Consider the following 22,624-nt stretch of genomic DNA (forward strand, 5'->3'; position numbering starts at 1 on the left):
GCAGCCCCAAGAGAAGGGGCGTCCTGTGAGTGTCAGGCAGGTAGTAATGCCAGGTACATAGCGATCCCCTTGCTGGACTTGCCAGGTTCCTCCCCACATCCCTGCTTCAACCCTGGAGAAGACAGAAAGGGGACAGCTGGGTTGGCAATACAGGAGAAAGTAAAGACCGCCAGCCCCTCCCTGCCACCAGTCATGGCAGCCCCAACCGGGAAGGAGCGGATGGAAGTTTTGATCTGGAATCAGACATTTCTGGGTAACGAATTGTAGCTTCTGACTTGCACAGACTGTCAAATGTCCTCCAGAAAAGTCACGGGATGCCTGGTCCCACTCAAGGTCAAGGGCAGCTCTCCCTTTTAGAGGCGCAGGGGAGACAGTCATGCAGGGACCACACCCACAGGGCAGCTTTTCTGGCTGCTAGGATGCAAGCATCTGCCTGGAAGATGCCCCTGGGGGAGGTTTTCCAGGCTCTTCCCATCTCAGAGCAGCAGCCCCCTCCCTCTCTTGGCTAGAAGAGTGAGCTACCATCCTCTTGGCCCTGTCTCTCTGGCTCCGTCAAGAAGCTGCAAGGCCATGTGACCTGGATGGGCCAATCAGATCCTTCCCTGGGAATTTTTCCTTCTCCAGTTCCCCTTCCTTGGGCCTCCAGCAGGAAGTCTGTGAGTTTCCGCCATTCCTGGTGCGCTTACGAGAAAGACCCCCACACAGAGAGATCTGGGGGAGGAGGACCAGTGTGACTCCCTGGTTCCTGTCTGTCCCTCCCAGAGGGGCCTGGTTTTTGCTAGGTGACAGACAAGACTACCTGCCCACCATGCCAACCACACCTGTGCTAAAGACCCTCAACAAAACTGCAGTTGTTGGACGCATCCTCAGCCTGTCCAGGCGTTTTGTAAATATGATGTTATTTTGTCCTTCCAACCACTTTGGGGGCAAAGAAAGATCATCTTTGTCTTACAAATGAGAAGGCGAAGTACCCTGAACTCAGGCCTGTCAGCATCCTGGGCCAGCTTCCGGCCTTCTCTCTAGGATCTGCCTTCTAGGGACCCCCTCCGCCAAGGCCTATGGTCATTCCAGGGCCTCTAGACTCTGGTTCCCAAGAACCAGTCACAGGGACGTAAGGGAATGGATGGGTTGGGGGACATGGGGCAGGGTCCCACTGTTTAGATAGGAGTGTCCCAGCTAGGGGCAGCAGCAGGTGCAAAGGCCCTAGGGTGGGTTTGCAGAGTTGGGGGACAATCAGGGGGCCAGGTCCACACAACTAAGAATGGATTCCTCAAGGGCTCGGTTCCAGGAGGCAGATGCTTCTCAATGCAATTCTGAAGCCAGAAAGAAGGAGTATGGGGAGGGGTCAAAAACCCCCAATCTGTCCCCATTCAGTCTAGGACTGAGATTCAAGCAGGTTCCACCTTGGGTTTACTCAGCCATGAGATGGCTGGGAGGACAGGGGACCCCGGACTGCAGATGTGCATCAGGAAGTCCAGAGCCCTGCACCCACTACCCACTAGAGGAGCCGGGCTAGGGCCCGAGAGCGCCCCTGACCCAGCGCTCTGGCAGCCTCCCCACCAAGCCGACCTTCCCGGGAAGAAGCATGCGCTGCTCCCCCAATCTGGAAAGCATTGAGCCGATGGCTCTGTTTCAAGTGCAATTATTACAAACCCTTCAGGGAACGTGAGCTCCGAAATGAAATCTCTCTGTCAAAACTTTCATTAATGTGCCGTTTGGTGCTGGAATCGGCTTACACACACCCCATGCCCGTGAGCGCGGGATGGAGGCCAGATGCTTGGGGGGCTGGGGGGCAGGGGACCTGTGCCAGGCCCCCCTCACCTTTGCAAACCCTGGAGAGAATTCACGTCCCGCCTGGATCTGCCAAGGACAGTAGGCTGTGCTTGGGAAGATGTCCCTCGGAGTTCACCCACTCCTTGGCACGCACATCCAGAATATGCTACTGCTTACCGGTCTCAGAGAGCCCTCTCCAGAGGTGAACCGACGTTCTGGGGCAGCCCGGAATCACCCTGGGGTGTGCCGTGGCGCAGTGTGGCCAGTGCACCATGAGCTTGCAGAGCGCCGTGTCTCAGGCAGGGTCACAATTTCCCAGGTGAGGAAGCAAGGCTTAGAAGCATCGGTCGCCAAGGTGTTCAGAGCTGGTGTGAGAACCCAGGGCCCCCTGTCCAAGCCACTTTCTGGGCTGCTATGCACATCTGGGTCTCTGCTCTTAATTACTAGTGTACCTTAGCCCCCGAGAATAGGGGGCCCAGGATGAGCACCATGGATCTAACTCAGGGAACAGCCTCAGTCTTACTTTTCCTGTGTTAAAAGTCAGATTGACAGGGGCCATTGGTTTGGACGAGGCCCAAAAGACCAAAAGACCAAATCAAAATGGAGTCACTCATGCTAAGGTTCCAGGCCCACCAAGCTGAAACTAAGTTTTGTGGCTGACCTTGTGAGAAATCAGGAGAGGGACATAATCAACGGAGCCCTGGACAGGCCGTGGTAGTGGGGAGCACACTATCTCTGCTCCTTTGCTTTTCCAATGCAAGGAAAGAAACTTCGAAGCCTCAGATCTGCTTTTGCGCTGTATCTGCTTTCCTCCGCCTTTTTCTGCCTATAAAGCCAGTGTCTTCTGCTCAGCTCACACTATGAGGTGTGGCCTGATTCTAGAATAACAAACCAAAGCCAATCAGACCACTAACCTGTCTCTTGATACCTGAAAGGTAAACTAAGGGCTTGGGGAAATTCCTGGACCAGCAGCCCTGAGCTTCTGAGGGTGCAGGACCTGCACCTCCTCCTCCAAGAACCCACATCCCTGTGTTCTTCCATATTATGTCACCTGGGTTATTAATCCACATCTGGGTCTGTCCTTTTGCTAACTGGCCTGATCTTCGGGGTGTCGTTCCCTTTAGAATCTCCAGCACACTCAGCCCAGGGCTGATAAACAGACAGTGGTTGAACAATTTTGGCTCTACCACTGAGTGGCCCACTCATACAGGTTGTGGGTTCAAGTCCCAACTCTGGCACGTTCGAGCTGGGCTAGCGCAGGCAAACGAATCAACTTCTCTGGGCCTTGGTGCCCTCACCTCAAAGTCTCTCAGGATGGTTGCAGAGTATAATGAAAACTAAGATGTTTTTTTAAAAGCCCAGCCCAGTGCCTGACACACAAATGCTCAGTGTATCGACATGAGATAGGAGAATCTTTCTGTTCCCCAGTCACAGGTCCTGGCTGCAGACACTCAGTTGCACAGTGACCACCAGGCCCTCCTGTCAGTAGCCATATGGCTGAGGCCCTTTTATTATGTGTCACTCAGATGAGGACATGAAGCTTTGGTTCCTGGAAGATGCAAACTCCTGCCAGCCCAGGAGGCCGACAATCCAAGCCACTCTTTGCCCCTGGGCGAGCCCTAATGGCTCCTGCCAAGAGTGACCTGGCATCCACCCTGTGGCCTGGTCACAGACGACTGGTGCACAGATCAGCTGGTTAGGACCTCTGCCTGGTAGCAGGGCTTTATTCTGGACAGTGGCAAATGACATGGGGAAAAGCAGTGTCCAGTTGTCCAGGAAACATGGGGCCACCAGGAGCTGGCCGTCTGCACAACCCTGAGCCATCTCTCTGGTTGTGAGTGAGGCCTTTGAAGCCCCCAGGCCCCAGAGTGCCCAGATGTGGCCACAGTGCTCTGGGCTGTCCAGGTGCCTGTCTGTGTCCTTGCCCTGGACACCTGAAGATGGCTGGTTTCTCTGGGGAAGAAGGGAGATCAAGTCAACATGCTTTGGAAAGCTCTGACGCCCCGAATCTCCAGCGCCTGGTCTGCCCAACATCCGGGCTCTGTTACAGCCGAGCGTGCTCTGAGCTTCCAGCTGGGGCTGATGGCTCCTCATCCCGGGCGGCTCCCTGATAGCTGGACATTCTCAGCAGATAGTGTAATGCCTCTTTAAGACAATTCTCAAGATCTTATTTTTTTTTTCTCCAGGCCAGAATAGTATAAGGTCAACGACTCCCTGAAACCACAGCGGCTCCTTTGGCTGCCTTTGCCAGAAGGAGGTGCAGCGGGGACGCCAGGGCCTGATGAGCACCGTGCCTCTCCCTGCAGAGGAGATGGATCGCAGCCATTTCTGGGCAGCACAGAGAAGCCGATGCAGAGAAAGGGTCTTGAAACCTGCGGTGCTCTGGGCAGCATGCGCTGCTTATCACGGTGCCTGGCAAGGCCAAGTCACGTCCACGCCATTAAACAAGTGCAGCTGGACTAGGCCTGGCCCCCGGCCACACCTCCCTGGACTGGATTCACTCACTCGCCCATTCAGCAAACCTGCGAGAGTCAGCCCCAAACCACTCTGGAACCTGAGTTCACAGCCCGGGTCCAAAGTGAGAGATCAGGGGTTGGTGAACTTGAATGGAAAGAGAATGAATATCTTTATTTTCCTGAACCTCAAACTGAAATTTAGCATTTTTTTTCTATTACGAACAGAGTAACAACATCTGCAAAAATGCAGAAGTAGAAGTGCTTATGTCTTCCTTCCCAAGAGAATTTGTAGAAGTTGTGTGCCAATTGCTGTTGCTATCTTGAAATTCCTTTTATGCTCATCACTACTTTGAGATTCTAGAAATCTTCAATTCTACAGTTACATCTTCCTCATTAAGAGTCTTTCCTTATTCGAGATTTTGCTTTTTTGTGGTTTCAATTATCTCTGGTCAACTGGGGTTTGAAAATATTAATTAGGAAATTTCAGAAATAAGTAATTCATAAATTTTAAGTTGCATGCTCTTCTTCTGAGTAGTGTGATGAAGTCTCTTGCCATCCCACAGGGTCCCCCCTGGGATACAAATTATCCCTTTGTCCAGTGTATCCATGCTGTATATGGTACCCCCCCCCATTAGTAACTAAGTAGCTGTCTCAGTTATCAGATGGACTGTCTCAGTATACTACAGTGCTAGTGTTCAAGTACCCATTCTTTTACTAAATAATGATCCCAAAGCATAAGAATAGTGTTGCTCCTAATTTAGATATGCCAAAGAGAAGTTGGAAAATGTTTCTTTTAAGTGAAAAGGTGAAAGTTCTCAATAAGGAAAGAAAAATAGTGTAGACTGAGGTTGTTAAGATCTGTAATACAATAAGATATTTTGACAAAGAAAAAGAGAGACCATGTTCGCTTAACTTTCATTCCAGTATATTGCTATATTCACTCTATGTTACTATTAACTGTTCTTGTTAATCTCTCATGGTGGCTGATTTGTAAATTAAACTTTACCATAATTACATATTATAGGAAAAACATAGTACATATAGGGTTCAGTACTATCTGCAATGTCATACATCTGCGGGGGTCTTGGACTGTATCCCCCTGATAAAGGGGGCTCCTGTATTTGCATGTTCATAAAGAAGCACGTGCCTCCTTCCAAATATAATTTGCTTTTTAAACACATACTTTGATAACTGCATTTCATAGCAACTGATAACCCCGATAGTTCATTATATGCATTTAAAATTACTCCGAGTCTTCACGGACTTCCACACTCAGCTGACAAGGTTTAGGGCACCAAAAGTGAACAGCTACTGGCAGTGGTGACAGCAGCTTTTGGCCAGGGTGGTGAGGACAGAGTCAGAGCCACAGGACCCCAGGGAAGTTGGGGGAGGGGTGCTCACAAAAGAGGTGGGCGGGTGGGAGCATTTCAGCCCAGGGTTGGATGAAGGCAGGAAGGAGAGCCACCGGTGTTTGGGAGGGCAGGGGAGGTGGCCTCTGGCAGCAGCAGGAAGGGAAGGACAGCCCTGCCCAGGCCAGCTTCTTTCCTTGAGCAGATCCCAGCTCCCCATTCCTGTTCTCTCCCATTTTGTTTTGCTTTTCTTAAGGAAAAATTAAGATGCTTCTTCCCACAAGTTCTCGCCCGGTCTCTGGGCCACGACTCCACACTCCACCGCCAGCCCAAGCAGGATTTCCCGGGGGCCCAGGGCCCAGGGAACACCAACAGGGAAAAGCATAACTGACCCATTTCTGCAGGTGAGCGAACTGCTGAGGCTCAGCCGCGTAAAGTTCATGTTCCTGCAGACCCAGAACCTGTGTCTGTCTGTCTTTTTGGAGCTGGGGATTGAACCCAGGGGTGCTTAATCACTGGCCCTTCTTTTTTTTTTTTTTTTTGACAGGGTCTCACTGAGTTGCTTAGGGCCTCGCTAAGTTGCTGAGGCTGGCTTTGAACCTGATCCTCCTGTCTCAGCCTCCCAAGCCACTGGGGATGACAGGCGTGTGTCCCTGCCTGTGTCTTTCTTTCTGCTTTGCCACGGGGCCTGCCCTGAAAGTGCAGCATTCTCAGGAGGACCCTGGAGGACTGCTCAGAAGGTCAGCCGGACAAGGGTTGACCGTGAAGCCTGCCCTGGTCGTCGGGATCCCGCTGCCCAGGGAGCTGCCGCCCATACTCTTGTTCTCAGGCCAGGCCCAGGGTGACCTGGACGCTGCAGATGGCTGTGGGAGTTCCCCAGTGACAAATGCATTTCTCCAATCGAATGCACAGCCTCCCAGCAGGCGGTATTTACGTTTCTCCTGGAATGCTTTTGGTTGTTTTTTTCTTTAATGATTCCCTTTCTTCTCCACCAAACAAAAGCCCACTGTCTGAGCAGTTCCAGGCACCCTGAGCTGTCTGGTGCTCCTGGGGACCACTTGTGTCCCATGTCAGTGGGAGGACGGGGCTGGGTTCGGCTGCTCCCACCTGGCCGTGGTTGTGATAGGGTCATTTGACCCTCGAGGCCCCGTATGCTCATCTCTAAAGGCAACGTGGTGTCTGTATGTGTCCACACCCACAGGGATGTCCCAAGGGTCTGTGGGCGGGCATGTTGAGCTCAGGGTGGCCGCGGGCACACAGGAAGTGCTCAGGACCTGCTGACGGGAGTCTGGCTGTGGGACTTTGGCAGGAACATGAGCGGGTTGGCAAGATGGTCTTGAGGTCCCTTCCAGCTCTGGTGGCCGACTTTAGAATACGGTCATTGGCCCCCACGGTGGCAGATGAGGGAATACACCTGGCACCTCTTTCCCTACCTAGTTAGGCTATACCAGCTGAGAAGATTCCAGACCTCGTTCCTCCCACAACTAGGGAGTGGGCCCAGTCCTCAGCCTGGGCTCCTGACGGCCTTCCTCACCTGCCACGTGTCACCAAGCCCAGCCGCCAGGCTGCCGTGGCAGAGCAGGAAAGGGGCAGGCCACCCCCAACTCCCGCCGCACGTCCACCCTTCTGGGCGCCTGTGAACTAAGACTTTGGCTGAAGAACCTCAGGTCAAGCCCAGGCTCCTCCGGCTCCCAAGGCGAACGCCCTGTTAGAAAGTCCAGATCTAATAAGGGGAGGCCACCTGGCTCTTAAACCTGCACCAGACAAACTCCACACGTCAGGCTTCTACTTAACACCCAGACGTTTACCTAGTGCCTTAGTTAAAGAGGGGACAATCAGGGAGATACCTGTCACAGGAACAGGGTGGGCAAAGGAGGAGGCTGCGGGGAACCTGGCCGTCCCCAAGGCACTCACCAAGGTCGTCATCCTGGGACACATTTCTGGGGAAGAGGATCCTTGACAGTTTTCTTACTTTTGTACAACTTAACCGAGTTGTAAAATATCCAAGAGAAAAGGTGGGGACAGCCCGGGGGACGAGCTGGAGAGACCTGCAGAAACCTTTCCCCCACCCTTCAAAGTCTGCCATTCAGCTGGGAGGATGTTGGACACACAGCAACGTGTATGTCCTTGATACCGCCGAATCGTACCCTTAAAACTGGTCAAAGGGCCAATTTCATCTTATACAAAACTGAAAAATTTTTTAAAAGTCTACGACTTAAAAGATATTCAGTAGCCCTAAAGCCGATGCTGGGTTGCGAAGGGCTCCATCCTGCCCCAGGAGATGGCCTCTGCTGCCCACAGTCCCTCCGGAGCCTGAGGCAGGGTGGCCTTCTTTCATATAGAGGGTGGCCATGTGGGCTGGGGGCCCTGGGGACACAAAGTGATCGGCCCATAGCCTCATGTATGAATGTGGGTACAAAACAGGCCTGGACTCGGCCCCCCTCTCAGCCTGACACCACACCCCAGCAGTGTGGATAATCCTGAGTCTCTTCCCTCCAGAAGGACAGCCTGCAAGTGGGCCAAGGAGCTCAGGAGAGCCAGAAAGGTCACTGGACACCACATCATAAGAGGAAAGGTGGGAGGAACGTGGAGGGGACCCTTCAGCAGGCAGAGGAGGTGGGAATGGCTGGGGTGGCCTCAGGGCCAGCACTAGCCAGGGTGCAGGGAGGGCAGGTACAGTCCAGCTGCCAGACAAGGTCCTCAGAGAGGAGGGAGGGAGCTCCTGGCAGGACAGCAGGAATTGGCCACAACTGAAGGGACATGAGCAGGGTGGAGGCTGTCCTCAAATTCAGCCTCCTCTTTGGCCTCCCTGGTCACTACAGTCCCGGGGGTAGGAAGCCCCTGAGATTAGCCCCTGATGAGTCTCCAAGGCCTGAGACTCATGTGTGACCCTGGCCCAGGGTCCAGAAGACATGTGTCTCCCTGTCCCTCAGGCCCTGATGGAGAGAGCTCCCAGGGACCACACGCCTAGAGGCTGGGCAGCGTCACCCAGGCTCTGAGATGGCCCGGTGAATGTGAGGGCACCCAGGGTGTCTGCAACCCTGGAGTGTGAGAGAAGCAAGGTTGTCACAACAGTCTGCAAACAGTTGTAGGGGACGCCCCCTAGCTGGGGACAAAGCCCTGATCACCGCTCCACCCTCAGGAACAGAAATCTGCAGACCGCTCCAGAACCTTCCCAAGGGCACAGCCTTTATATGCCACAGCGAGGCTTGGGGATGGCTCTGGGCAGAGAACCCCAGCCTCGGCACCGTCTTGGGGTCACACAGCGAGCGGGCTTTGAAGCTGGGCCTCCTTCCAGGCCTGGTTGGCTCCAGGACAGTCCCTTGTCCCCTCAAACCACCTTGCCCGCTGCCAGGAACCCCATCCTGCCCAGGGGCTTTCCGTGTGGTGTCCAGTGTCTGGGTTTGGAGGCCATCTGCTCCCCCTTCTCCCCGCCCTCCTCCTGGCCCCCCTAGTCTGCCCCAACAGCACCCTCGGGCCTCTCCGCCCACGACGACTGGAATCCTGTCCATCGGGAGCCATGGCCTGGCCTCCTTCCTCCCACTCCAGCCCCGAGACTGGGCTTGTCCTGGTATCTGTCTGATGACCACGGGGGCCAAGAAGGGCTGTGTCCTCCCTGGAGATTTGCCCAAAGGCTTTAGGATTAATAGTACAGGCTCTGATTCCAAAATAGCATAAATGACGACCTGGAATCCATTAGGCCCTGGTCCGTTTGCAGGAGGAAATGTGGTCTGTAGCAAAATGAAAGACATCCTGGAACCCATTACGGCCTCCGACAGGAGACAAAGGCAGAGAAGAAGGACATTATGGGATCGACGTGCCTCATAAACGACGTGTTGGCATCTCCCTTCCACCGGGACTTGGATTAACAACAGATGTACTACACTAATGTCGATTTGTATGCTAATCTAAAACAACTGCGGGGCCTTCGCAGACAGGAATTCTATAAATGCGCCCCGTCCTGTTCCCTGCAGCTGCCGGTGGCAGAGGCAGGGCCAGCTGGGGGCCGTGGTGGGGGGCTTCTTCACCCTCCTCCTCCACAGAGCTGAGGGGCGGGGACCCAGCTCAGGTCAGAGCCCCCCGACCCACTCTCCTCAAAGGCTCGGCTGAGGCTGGCCTGCAAACTCTGAAGGGGGGGGAGCACAGGCTCTGGGAGGGACGTGGGACTAAGGAATCCGCCGGGTTCCTCTGTGAGGCTGATGTGACCAGAGGGTGAAGATGGGTCCCAGAATCCCAGAGAATCTCAGAGCCACCAAGGTCCCTAGGCCCCCTGGACACCACCACCATCTGAGATGTGCAACCAAAGCTGAGGGAGACAATGTGACTGTCCCCAGCCACCCCAGGACTCCTCCATCCACTGTCCCCAGGCCTCCCTCCCCATGGCCAGCCCCCCATCCCTGGGCAGCTACAGGTTTGCCAGGACAGGCCCCCTGTTTCCACCTTTCCCAAGGCCTCTTCAGGGCCAGGTCCCGTACAGGACACTGGGGACACAGACAGGTGATGTGATGAAGACCCCTGCATGCAGCTCAGAGCAACTACATAACACCAGACAGCCACCGGCCAGGAGAGGGGACAGAGAAGGAAGTGACCATGAGGACCTCACCCTTTCTGGTCCCAGAAGAATGTCCCAGGGGAGGCTTGGTGGCCTTTGAAGCACCACTGCCTATGACCTAAAAGATGCAAACTCACACGTCCCACACAGGACTCCTTCCTACCCTGGGATTCTGTAGACAGGCCCAGGCCTGGCCTGAGGAGCCAACCTCCTGCAGCCGTGCTCTGAAGCACTCCAGGATGGGCAGGCAGGTGGGCATGCATGGCTAAAACATCCCCCAGAGGCCCAGGCACTAGAGGCTTGTTTCCCAGCCTGGGCACTATTGGAAGGTGGTGGACCCTTCAGGAGATGGGCCCTGGAGGGGGGAGTTACATCATGGGGGATGGTGCCCTTGAGGGGAATGTTGGGCTGCAGCCCCTTCCTGTGTCTCTGTGTGTCCTGGCTTCACCCGAGGCAAACAGGCTTCTTCTGCCACACACTCTCACCATGATGTGCTGCCTCACTCCAGGCCCAAAGGCCATGGCGCCAATGAACATGGATTAAAACTTCCAAAACTGTGAGCTAAACCTTTCCTCCTGATCAGCTGATTACCTCAGGTATTTTGTTACAGTAATGGAAAGCTGCCCAACACAGACACCGTGCTGCCCCCAGGGATCAAACAGGAGAGATGGCCTTGCCTCTCAGTCCTGAGATGACCCTTGGGCTCCTCTCACCTCCCTTCACACCTGCTTCTTCCTCTCTGGTTCTTTCTGCTCCTTGGTAGAAATATACAATTTGGAGTCGGAAGGTGGGATACAAATCTTGGCTCAGTCACTAATTCTCTATCGCATCTTGTAGTCACTCCTTAACATCTTCTGGAATGTTGGACTGCAGAATCTCTGAGAGTTGAAAGAGAACAAGAGAAATGTACCTCACACAGTGTGGACACTCAGAAGGGCTCAGGAAAGCTCATCCCTTTCTATACCAGAGTCATCAAAAAGCTTCATTTTGGGCTGGGGATGTGGCTCAAGTGGTAGCGCGCTCGCCTAGCATGCGTGCAGCCCGGGTTCGATCCTCAGCACCACATACCAACAAAGATGTTATGTCCGCCAAGAACTAAAATAAATAAATAAATAAATATTTTAAAAAAAAAAAGCTTCATTTTCTCCCCTGCACTTTCTTGACCTCTTAAAATTGGCCAGGGTCACATGACTAGTTTGCATTAATACGTTATGAGAGGTTGAGACCATGAAAAGACTATGTAGCCACCCAATCACCCAGCTGTTTCAGATGATGTGACTGCAAGATGGTGGGACTTCTGTCACAGCAGGGAACCCCCTAAGGAGCCATGTGATGCTGTCCTGGACATGAAGCATGAGGAAGACTGGGACTTTGGTTGGGTTAACTCCCTGAAATCTCGGAGCTCTTTGTTATCAAGGTGTGACCTAGTCCATATTAACTAATACACTATTCTACATTGTGGGATTATTATAGGACCGATATGAGATGATATATTAATGTAACTAGCATAACATGTGAATACTAACTTTTCATTTCATTGTTTTGCCTCCACCTTTTCCTCAGGATAAATCTGACACAAAGATCAGAACTTGCATTTAATTTAAGCCACGTAACATATTTGTAATGATATGTGAGTGTGTGTGTTATATTTAATTCTCTTTTGTTTCTGTTCTATTTTCAACACCTTCTTTTAGATTTATAATGTCTCCAAGGTGCAGAGAGAAAATAACTGTCAGCCTAAAATTTTATACCCAGATAAACTATCATTCAAGAGTCATGACCACAATAATGCTGGGACAAACAAAATCTGAAAGAAGCTGAAATCTGGATGCATTAGGGGAATGCAAATTTTTAAATGATATACAATTTTTCATCCATTCAGTGTGCCAAAACGAATAAGTTTGGTAACATCAAAATACTGGCCAGGTTACAGAGTAATAGTGAAATCTATCCCCTGCAGGTGGAGTGGGAATTGGAAAGCTGAGCTTGGAGAACAGTTTATAATATCCAAAGGAATTAAAGACAAACACTGTCAGTCTGAGATAGCTTTTGCTCACATGCATGAGGAGCCAGGGTATTCTCCACGGTTATGTTTATAATAGTGAAAAAGTGGAAGCAACCCATCTTTCCATAGCAGCAGGATAAATAAACTGTAGGTACCCACACAGAGGAATACTGGGGAGAAGTTAAAATTCAATGAACTAGAGGCAAAGGTATCGAATGGAGAGAGCTCACAGATATCTTCAGTGAAAAAGGATGAATTCAGAACATCATCGAGCAAATCATTTTTCTGTGGGGGTGGTACTGAGAACAAACTGAGGGGTGCTCTACTACTGAGCTAAAACCCACCCCTTTTTATCCTTGATGCAAGTTTTTTTTCTATTTCTTATTTTTTTCTGTGCCTCAGTTTCCTAATCTTTTTTTATTTGTTCTTTTTAGTTGTACATGACAGTAGAGCGTATTTTGAAGTATTATACATACATGGAGTATAACTTCCCATTCTTGTGGTTGTACATGATGTGGGTTTCACTGATTGTGTGTTCATATAGGAACACAGGACACTGATGTCCAACTCATCCTACTGTCTTTCCTAGTCCCATTCCCCCTCCCTTCCCTTCATTCCCCTTTGTCTAATCCAGTGAACCTCCATTCTCCACTGCCCCCCACTGTGGATTAGCACCCACATTATCAGACAGAACATTCAGCCTTTGGTTTTTGAGGATTGGCTTATTTCATTTAGCATGATAGTCTCCAGATCCATCCATTTACCAGCAAATGCCATGATTTCATTCTACTTTATGGCTGAGTAATATTCCATTGTGTGTATGTACCACATTTTCTTTTTCCACTTTACACAAATCTTAAAACACACAATAGCATATTTTGTTTATAGTTATGAGTATATATGTAATAAAAATTTGGGGCTGGGGTTGTGGCTCAGCGGTGGAGCGCTCGCCTAGCACATACAAGGCCCTGGGTTCAATCCTCAGCACCACATAAAAATAAATAAACAAAATAAACATATTGTGTACAACTTAAAAAAATACTAAAATTTGCCTGGAAATGATAACTACCTACCTAAGCGTAGTGTTATGTTTGGGAAAAGAGAAAAGTCATGCAGGATGGGGTTTCTGCTCTACCCATCTTTAATCCTACCTGTAATATTTTATTTCTTTAAACTACACTGTTCTGGATTATTCCAAAAAAATTTTTTAAAGTTTTTTTAAAAAGCCACTAAGGCAAATATGACATAATGCTAACAACTATTTAATCTCAGTGGTGTGTCTATGTGTTTTATGGGGTGTTTTATATACTTTTTAGTTAAATTGAAATATTTCTTACATAAGTTTTTTTTTAAAGTAAAAGTTTAATTTTACCATTAGGATGGTGAGAGGCACCCCAAGGACTGCTGAACCCCGTTGTCCTGTGCTGTGACCTCTGCAAAGACACATTCCATTTTCCTCTGCTCAGCTGCTTCTGATACACATTTACCCCCACACTCTCCTGAAACCCTAGGAAAGTGGTAGAGTGAGTTGCGTTCTTTCTTTCTTTCTGTCCTGGGGATGAACCCAGGAACGCTTAACCACCTTAACCACTGAGCCACAACCCAGCCCTTTTTTTTTTTTTTTTTTTTTTTGACAGGGCCTCACTAAGTTGCTGAGGCTGGCCTCAAACTTGTAGTCCTCCTGCCTCAGCCTCCCTAGCCACCGGGATTACAGGGTACACCACTGCACCCTGGGGGAGGGGAGTTGTCTTTTCTTTAAAGATAGAAATTGACAGAGATAAATAAATGGACAAGAATAAAAGAAGCAACAGGGGCAGAAAGTGGACAGACACTCCAGAGCACGTGGTAGCGACCTGTGCTGACCCAAGAAAGCTACGCTCTAGGTCTGCAGCAAAGGAGCTGAGAAACCCACAAGACCCCTCCCCCAAAGGGCAGCTTGCCAGGTGTTGGCCTTGAAGGCAGGTGCACGGAAGGGTGGAAACCAGCACAGGGTCAACGTCCCCAAAAGGAGGACGGGTCCCCTCCTCGATGCAGGCAGGACGCTGGAGACTTAGTCTGCGGCAGGAACGCAGAGCTCATGTTGACAGATACCAGCTGTGATCCGGGGTCGTGAGCCACACTGGAAACCACGGAATTAAGTGCAAATTCATAAACTGACTGTCAAACACTCCTGCCCCTCCCCCGCCCAGCTTCCCGAGGGCGGGTGGCCAGGTGAACACCCTCCAGGTGGGCGATTAGATAGTTTCCCAGGGGATCCGACCAGCCCAAGAGGAGGCCAGGGGCTTGTTCCACACACCACCCCCGCACAGCAGCACACACCACGCACACCCAATGCACACACATCTGCATGCACGCACACGTGTGTGTCCACACGCATCGCACCCAGATCCACGCTAAGGTGCACAGATGCTCCTCCATTTATGGCGGGGTCACTCCTGACAAACTCATTGTAGGACCCAAAATAGCATAAATCCAATCTGCATGAATGCCCCTAAGCCACCCTGCACTATAGTTTAGTGGTCTGTAGAGTCTCTGTTATTTCCCTAGAGTGACCCTAGAGCTGACTGGAGCCACAGGTCCCACGTGTCAATCATGCACACAGTAGCAGAATGCAGAATCACCTGTGCATATACGTGAAGTCACCGCGCATACCCTGCACACACACACACACACACACACACAATATATATATATATATATACATACACACTGTTTACACACACACCCCTTATCCAGGACTCCACCCTGTGCCCAAACGACCCTGACATCCACCCTTGCCTTTGGTCTCTGAAAAAGGCCTCCATCTGGACTGTAGGGAACCCAACTTCTCTCTATTGATGGGGTTCAGAAAACGGCAGAATTACGGAGGTCTCTAGGCCTTACTTCTGCCCTTCCCTTTGGGAGCAGCCATAAAAGAATTCTCTGAGCTCCCTCTTTTATTTGGTACCAGGGATCGAACTCAGGGGCACTCGACCACTGAGCCCCATCCCCGGCCCTATGTTGTGTTTTATTTAGAGACAGGGTCTCACTGAGTTGCTTAGGGCCTGGCTAAGTTGCTGAGGCTGGCTTTGAACTCACGATCCTCCTGCCTCAGCCTCCTGAGCCGCTGGGATAACAGGCGTGTGCCACCCACCTGGCTATCGCTGAGCTCCCTCTAAAGCAGCTCCTAAGATCCTCGACAAGAGGTGTCCTCCCTACACCTGCAGGACAAGAGTGACCTCCTCTCCAGAGACACAGGGACACAGGGGAATCTGGGCAAAGAATTCCCACCAGGGTCTATGGACCCTGTCACCTTCCTGTGATCACTTAGCCACCTCCCCTCTCTCTGTCACCTGTAAAGTGGGAACACCATGCTACCTGCTGCTCCCCAGGTGCAGGGGGAGGGGGGATAAACGACATAGGCCCAGGACTTTGTCGTCGGCATGCCCACCGGGCCCATCTCCTGGGTGTCCACCAGGGGCCGGGCACTTTCCAATAGCATCTGGACTTCCTGCATTCTCACAGGTAAACACCAGTTTTCCCATTTCCTGGGCCGGGTAAGTGAGGCTCCGGAAATCGGATAACTTGTCCACATTTTCACAGGTAGGAGGTGGAGGGGCCAGACTTGCCCAGGAGCTCCAATTCCTGTTTTGCCCCCCTCTCCTCTGGCTGTCTTCACAACCAACAAAGCACAGCCATGAGATCCAGCTCTCAGAGACGAGCTGAAGATAAACGTAGGCAACCGAGAGAAAAAGGAGAAGAAAACTGCGAACCAGTAAGAGAGGCGGTGAAGGAGGGGCCCAGGCAGTAAATAATCGCTCAAAGGCAGAAGGAGGCCTGAGGATTCTGGAACATTCCAAACCCACATCAGGAAAGGCAGGCAATGCTCGGCTGTAAAGAATGTTTAGGAGGTTCTTGTGGGGAGTGGGGACCCTGTGCCAGATGCACTCCCCGTGCAGACCTGGAGGGTCCCCAGGCCGTAGATTCCAGTGTTTATGGGCTCCTCGGAGCGCGTGGCTCTTCGATGGGAGAACAGTTGGCTGGGAGAGTCGGCCATCTTCACAGGTGCACCGTGCTCCCCGGGGGGGGGCTGGAGGGACATGACCCCACCTGCATGGTCCACACGTACTAGAGTGTCAGAGTCCCATGTCCCCGACACCCACGAACCCTCCCACAATCAAATGGGTCCACCCACGCAGTAAAGACGTGACCACTACTGGACACCAGCTGCCCCGTGGAGATCTCTGCCATTGCTAAGCCACATACCCAGCCAGAGCAGAACTCTTGAGCTTGACTGCCTGAGAGCTGAGCCTTAGGGGACACCACCTGGGGCCTGGGACCGCGGCATGCCATTCCGTCCCCTGCCTTAAACCTAAAGCCCAGGCTGGCGTCTTTGGCACACAGGGGCATCCAATCCCAGCTGGGCAGGACTTTGCCTCTGTAATATAATAAAATGTATATATTTGGATTTTGTCCCCAGTTCCCAACGCAGAGCTCCTAAAACCCTTGGAATTTCCTGAGCAACGTGAGTGTGTTTTGTTCACAAAAAACTCCTGTCCTACTTGATTTATGATAACGAGGGGACCCTAGAGGACTTCAGGATGGGCCTTGGAGGCTGGGGAATTAGCCATGTGACCAGGGGGTGGGAAATTTCATACCCCCTCCAACCTCCAGGGAGAAGAGGGGGCTGGAGATTGACCACCAGTGGCCAGGAGGACAATCAGTCAGACGGAGGCAAGGAAAACCCTGGAGGTCCAAGACATGGAAATCTTTGAATTTGTAGGCGCACAAGCCGGTGCCAGGGTGATCTGGAGACATCTGTGCTGGAAGATTCCAGCCCCCATTTCATAGATGAGGAAACTGAGGCCCCAGGAGGCCTGGCCGGGCCCTAACTCAGTGCAGCAGGTCAAAACTCTAGCTATCTGGGTAGGGAAACTGGCCCTGGGCACTGGGTGGACACTGCCAGCCGAGACCCAAGTTCAAAGGCTTGGCCCCCCCTGAGCCCCCCAGAAAGGAAGTGGGAAGAGAGTGAGCTTGAAGCTCCCCCCAGCCCGTCTCCCCAGCCCACGTGCAAGACACAAACCTCTCGTTAAATTTTATAGTTGAACCACGAGCGTGCTGTTTTGTCTCCCTGATTTATACCTGACCTCGTGTCTAGACGTGGCATCATGGGGACGTAGGCCTCCTTCCCTGCAGGGTTACAACGGCCAGGCTTATCTGCAGCGCAGAGCAGGGAGTACAGGGCCAGGTGCCACAGACCTCCAAGTCAGCTGCCCCCATCCCAGTGGTATTGCTCCTGAGACCCCACTTCCAGAGGAGGGACGGACCCCCTGGTCACTTAGGAAGGCCACGACTTCCTGCCTCAAACCCCAAGCTCTGCCCACACCTCCTGCCACCTCCCGGGTTCCACTGACCACCTCCCTGTGCTCCTGACCACCCCTGGAGAGGAACTGGTCTGAACCCCAAGCCTCAGCTGCCATCCTCCTCTCCCCCAATGGTTAAGTACCTTTGTCCTGTGGGTCATTAACTGTGCCCTCACCCAGGAACTGACTGCCCAGGGCCAACAGCCAGCTGAGAAACCTTGATTCTGGTACCCAGGAAATCTGTGCTCAAAATACCTCGGGAAAGATATGCAGAGTCTGAATCCCTCTCCCTCTCCCTCTCCCTCTCCCTCTCCCTCTCCCTCTCCCTCTCCCTCCCTCTCTCTCCCTCTCCCTCTCTCTCTCTCTCTCACACACACACACACACACACACACACACGTACATAATCAGGACTTTAGGGTCCACTGTGGTCCCAAGCACCTGTATTCTGAAGAGGACGATATGAAAATCTGCCAACACATGTACCCAATACCATCATGCCCAGCACTGGGCAAGTCAGTGAATGACAGTAGTAATAAGAACCACTACAACGGACCTACTATGTGCCACGGCAGGTACTTGTTATTTACCTCATTAAATATGCAAATGATCAGCATCTTTACAAAACAAGCATGAGTGTGTCCACTGGGCAGATGAGGAAACGAGGTTCTGAGAGGAAGTGACCTGCACACACAGCAAGGTGCAGAGTCGGGACTTAAACCGGGGTCTGAGACTGTTGACCACCTGAGGACTGTCCAGGCTGGGGAGGGGATGGCCCAGGAGCCTCCCTGTCACCAGCCTGCCACTCTGGCTGGTGAGCTGGAGAGCTGGGAAGCCAGCGCACCTCGGCAAGGCAGTTGGCAAGACGTGTGACAACAGGATGGGACAGTGTTGACCCTTCCTTCCTCCCAGCGGAGGAGAAAACCAGTGGCCAGCCAGCCAGCCGGGCTCACCCTGAAACTCTGAGGGGACATGGCACAGGCCCCTGGGAAACACTTTCCACGACACTCTTCCTGTTTGTAAACCACCACACACGTCATATGTCACCACCATGCTGGGCCAACAGCGCTTCCCAATGTCACCGTGCCCCTGAGCTTCACAGGGAGTGTGGCTGGCCGAGTCCTTCCAGAGGCCCAGAGGCTGTGGCTGTGTTAAAATGGTGCAGAGAGCACGTTCTGGGCTCTGGGGCACCCCGAGCTGGCCTGGGTCAGCTGGAGGCCTTAGGAAGGATGATTCTCAGCTGGGGCACATCACCTGGATGGCAAGTCAGGGAGCAGACGGAGCCTGGTGCACCTGGGCCTGGACGTGGTCTATCCGCCATGCTCCCCAGAGGCAGGAGGGCCAGGCCAGAGGCCGGGATGGAGGCCGCAGCAGCCCTAGGGGTGGGACTAGGGGAATCGAGCCACAGGGCAGCAGCAGGCAGCCAGGCCAAGGAGCCACAGAAGCTGCCACCTTGGGGACGGCAGGAGGCCTCCTATCTAGGATTGAGGACGCAGGCGTGCACGTGTGGCCGGGCAGGAGGGACCTGGAGCTCCTGCAGAGGCAGGATGGGCCTGGGCAGGCTCCTCAGGCTGTCCAGCTTCTGTACAGACCCCACCCTCAGCCCTGTGCTGTCCCCCCACGGTCAATGGCTGGAGGCAGAGACCCAGCTTTTCTTCCATCACCCACCAGATACCTTGTGGGGCCAGAAAAGCCCCTGGAGACAGAGAGCGAGGCTCCTCGGAGGATCCCTGGGGACAGACCCTCAGGACCTGCAGCCCCACAGCCTTCCAGGCCCGGACAGATGGGGGCGCTCACAGCCTACTGACCTTCTCCAGGAGTCCCCCACATGAGGTCCCCTCTCTGACCGTTGTGTCTCTGGAACTGTTGGTAACACTGCAGCCCTGGAGGCCCCAGGAGGAGACAGGATTCAACTAAAAGACGAGACGAAAGGTAGAAATGCTCCCGGGGGGGGGGGGGGGGGTCCATCCCCTCCGCCCACCACAATGGACCACGGTCCTGCTGAGCACAGGCAGGACCCAGAGGTGGGGACCAAGGGTGGGGAACAAGGTGGCCTGACATCCTCTGCACCTGGAGTAAGTCCCCGAAGAGCCCCATCTTATACCTGGAACCTCCGCCAGGGGAGACACAGGACCCTCTGGCCAAGGAGGACACTCCCAGGACACAGCCACCCTGGGGTGGGCTAATGGGGGCCCAGAAGAGGCTCCGGAAATTCATGCCCAGAAACCTTCTCCAAGGGCACTGCTCGGGCTCCTGCCACCCCTGGGAGAGGCCCAGTGATAGCAGTGGCCGTGGGGAGTGATGGGGGTCGGTGGATTTGCAAACAGATCAGCACCACGTGACACACTTTGTGACCTGGCCAGCCCCTGGGGAAGCCCTTTCCAGGAAAAAAAAAAAAACAAATAAATAAGACAGGCAGGTGACATCCCTGGATAGTTAGAGCCCCACCGGCAGGATGGGAGGTGACAGAAGAGGCTTGTGTGGTGGTGGAGGGGCTCCAGGTGCAGATGGAGTAGCAAAGGCCCAGGACCTCAGCCAGGCTGTGGTGTCTGCTGAGCTAAACCAGACGCCAAAAGAACAGGCCCTTGGCTCATCCTCCTGCCAGGGCACGGCCCGGGGTTTGCGGAGATGCCAGGAAAGAGGAAGATGTTAGACATGGTCATGGTCGGGCCCTAAGAAATCCCTCTTTACGCTGGCCAGCCAGAGAACAGCAGTAATGGACACCTTCCTCCTCCCCCTCACTGGGCCCCAACTCCCCCAGTGTCTCCGGCAGGGCCTCACACACATAATATCAACACTTCTCTAAGCCTCACTCATCCAATAAAATGGGGACAATCAGACGCTCATCATCTGAACAGGGACCTCTGCAGTCTCCCTTCATTCATTCACCTCATTCAAGAAACATCAGGCTCTAATCCTAGGTACCCTACAACAGATGAATGGATAAAGAAAATGTGGTACATGTACGCAATGGAATATTACTCAGCCATAAAGAAGAATGAAATTATGGCCTTTGTCAGTAAACGGATGGAAATGTGTGATAAGCCAATTCCAAAAAAACCCAAGGCCAAATGTTCTCTCTGATATGTGAATGCTGACCCACAACAAGGAAGGGGAAAATCTGAAGTTCACTGAATTAGACAAAGGGGAATGAAGGAAAGGGAGGGGGGATGGAAACAGGAAAGACAGGAGAATGAGTTGGACATCACCCCCGCACTAGGTACCAGGTCACTAGAGACACTCCCAAAGCCATGGCCTTCCAGAGCAGGTGCAGATGGAGTATCAAAGGCCCAGAACCGCAGCCAGGCCGTGGTGTCGGGCTCCTGCCACCCCTTGGAGAGGCTGGGTGACAGCAGTGGCCGCGGGGAGTGATGGCAGCCCTGTGGCCACTGCTGTCACCTGGCCTCTGATGGATGCCTGGCCCCATCTCCAGCAGAAACCTCCGGTGAAGGTTCCGTGCCTGCTTCTGCCCCTGGCCAAGCCTGCTGCTCCTCACGCGGCCCTGTCTGGCACAGGAGGCACGGCCCCTGCTCTTGGGAATCGTACGGAATCCATTCTTCTCTCAGTGTCACTCACTTCTCTGTGTTGGCCTTTAGTCATCCAGATAATAAAACCCCACAGGCCCAAATGAGCAGGAATGGGACAAGGACCTGGCTTTGCAAGTTGGAGAAGACCCTGGAGGCCAGGAGATGGAATCTGGGAGGGGATTTCTCTGCCTTTCTTGCAAGAAAGTTGGCTGAGAAAGGAAGCTGGAGATAGGCCCATAACAAAAGTGTGATGCAGGTTCCATCAATGGTTTTTTGTTGGTGTGTGTGTGGGGGGGGGCGGGTTGTGGGTGTGCACATGCACCTGCACGGTGGTGCAACCCAGAGCTCCATGCGTGCTAGGTGGGTGCCCCGCTGCGGAGCAACATCCCCAGCCCTTAAGATTGTTTTACCCTCATGGGAAGGAAGCTGTGAGGAAGAAGAGGAAATCTTGAGGGTGCCCAGGTCATGGGCTGGAGGAGGACCACCCTGGTCCCTCCCTCCAAACAGACCTTTAGCAAGCACCTGGGGACACCTGGCTCACTCCTCTGATCTCCGCACTTCCATCTGTGTGATTTAAGCTTCCAGCGCAGAGCCTGGAACCCCCAGGCAGTGGGTTCATCTGGATAAGTGGCCCTACTTGCTCATCCCCAGCTTTAATGACAGCCCTAGAAGGCAAGTCTCGGAGACATCATAGATTCATCGGAAATCGTTTCCCTAAAATGCTGAGCTCTGCAGATTGGCCCGCAGTCTGCAGCCTCCTCCCAGGAGAACGCCTTCCGGCTTTGAACCCTCAGCCATTCAAAACACAAAGCAGCTCATACACAGAGCCGGAGCCGGTGGGGGGAAAGGTCAGCCTCGTCCTGGACTCAAATCAATCAGCCCCATGCTTGGATGCTCTGGCTAAGCTCCCTTGCCCCAGGCCTGCCCCTGCCCATATGGGGGCCCAGGGGATTCATTTCCTGTCCTGAATAGATTTATTTCCAGATGGAAAAAAAAAAAAAAAGAAAGAGAAAAAAGTCCCCCACTCGAGTTAAACTTATTATCTCCTGATGGTGGAGTCTGTCAACTTTGTGGTAAATCTGAGACGCACCAAGGCAATATGAGATCTGGACTCAGATCTCTAGGGTCAAGGCCACTCTTGGTATCGTGGGAAGGAGCCAGGAACAGAGTCCAGCTGGCTTGTTCCTTGGGCTGGGACAACTTCAGGTGGGATTTCCCAGGACTTCAAAGGTCCCAGGTAGCTTAGAGAGTGTCCACAAGGAGCAAAAAACCCCAGGCCTCCAGTTCTGCCATGGCCACTCCTGAGCCAGATGACTTGGTCAAGTTCTTCTTCCCCCACGCGTCTCAGTTTCTGCAGCTATAAAACAGAACAAGCTGAAAGCCCTTTCTAAACTGTAGAGGGCCACATCAAAGCTGAGGAACTCTGACATGATGAAGTCAAGTTGATAAGGCGATGACGTCATCTCGGCTGCCAGACAGATGGAGTTCACCGGAGGGACATCTCCTGGTAGAACGGAACTTGAGGAGCTGGCCTTAAAGTAACCCTTGTGCTGAAGGGATGGTGCTTTATCCCAGGCTCCATGCCAACGCCTTCCGCCAGCCCTGGGGGGCGTTCCGTTCCA

At 52.9% G+C, this 22,624-nt stretch overlaps 1 protein-coding gene and 1 long non-coding RNA gene across 3 annotated transcripts in view; one reads left to right on the forward strand and one right to left on the reverse strand.

Annotated features, from left to right (window-relative positions):
* The window catches only part of Col26a1 (collagen type XXVI alpha 1 chain), a 127,843-nt gene that overhangs the window by 40,496 nt on the left and 64,723 nt on the right, over positions 1 to 22,624 (reverse strand). The window lies entirely within an intron of this gene.
* LOC124080982 (uncharacterized) lies at positions 4,047 to 6,507 on the forward strand. The gene is made up of 3 exons (XR_006847928.2): positions 4,047 to 4,351; positions 5,835 to 5,982; positions 6,126 to 6,507. It is a non-coding gene; the product is annotated as an uncharacterized LOC124080982 (long non-coding RNA).

Source organism: Marmota monax, unplaced genomic scaffold, assembly GCF_021218885.2.
Source record: "Marmota monax isolate L192 unplaced genomic scaffold, Marmota_monax_Labrador192_F-V1.1 WCK01_AAM20220418_F8-fsc00341, whole genome shotgun sequence".
Classification (NCBI taxonomy): Eukaryota; Metazoa; Chordata; class Mammalia; order Rodentia; family Sciuridae; genus Marmota; species Marmota monax.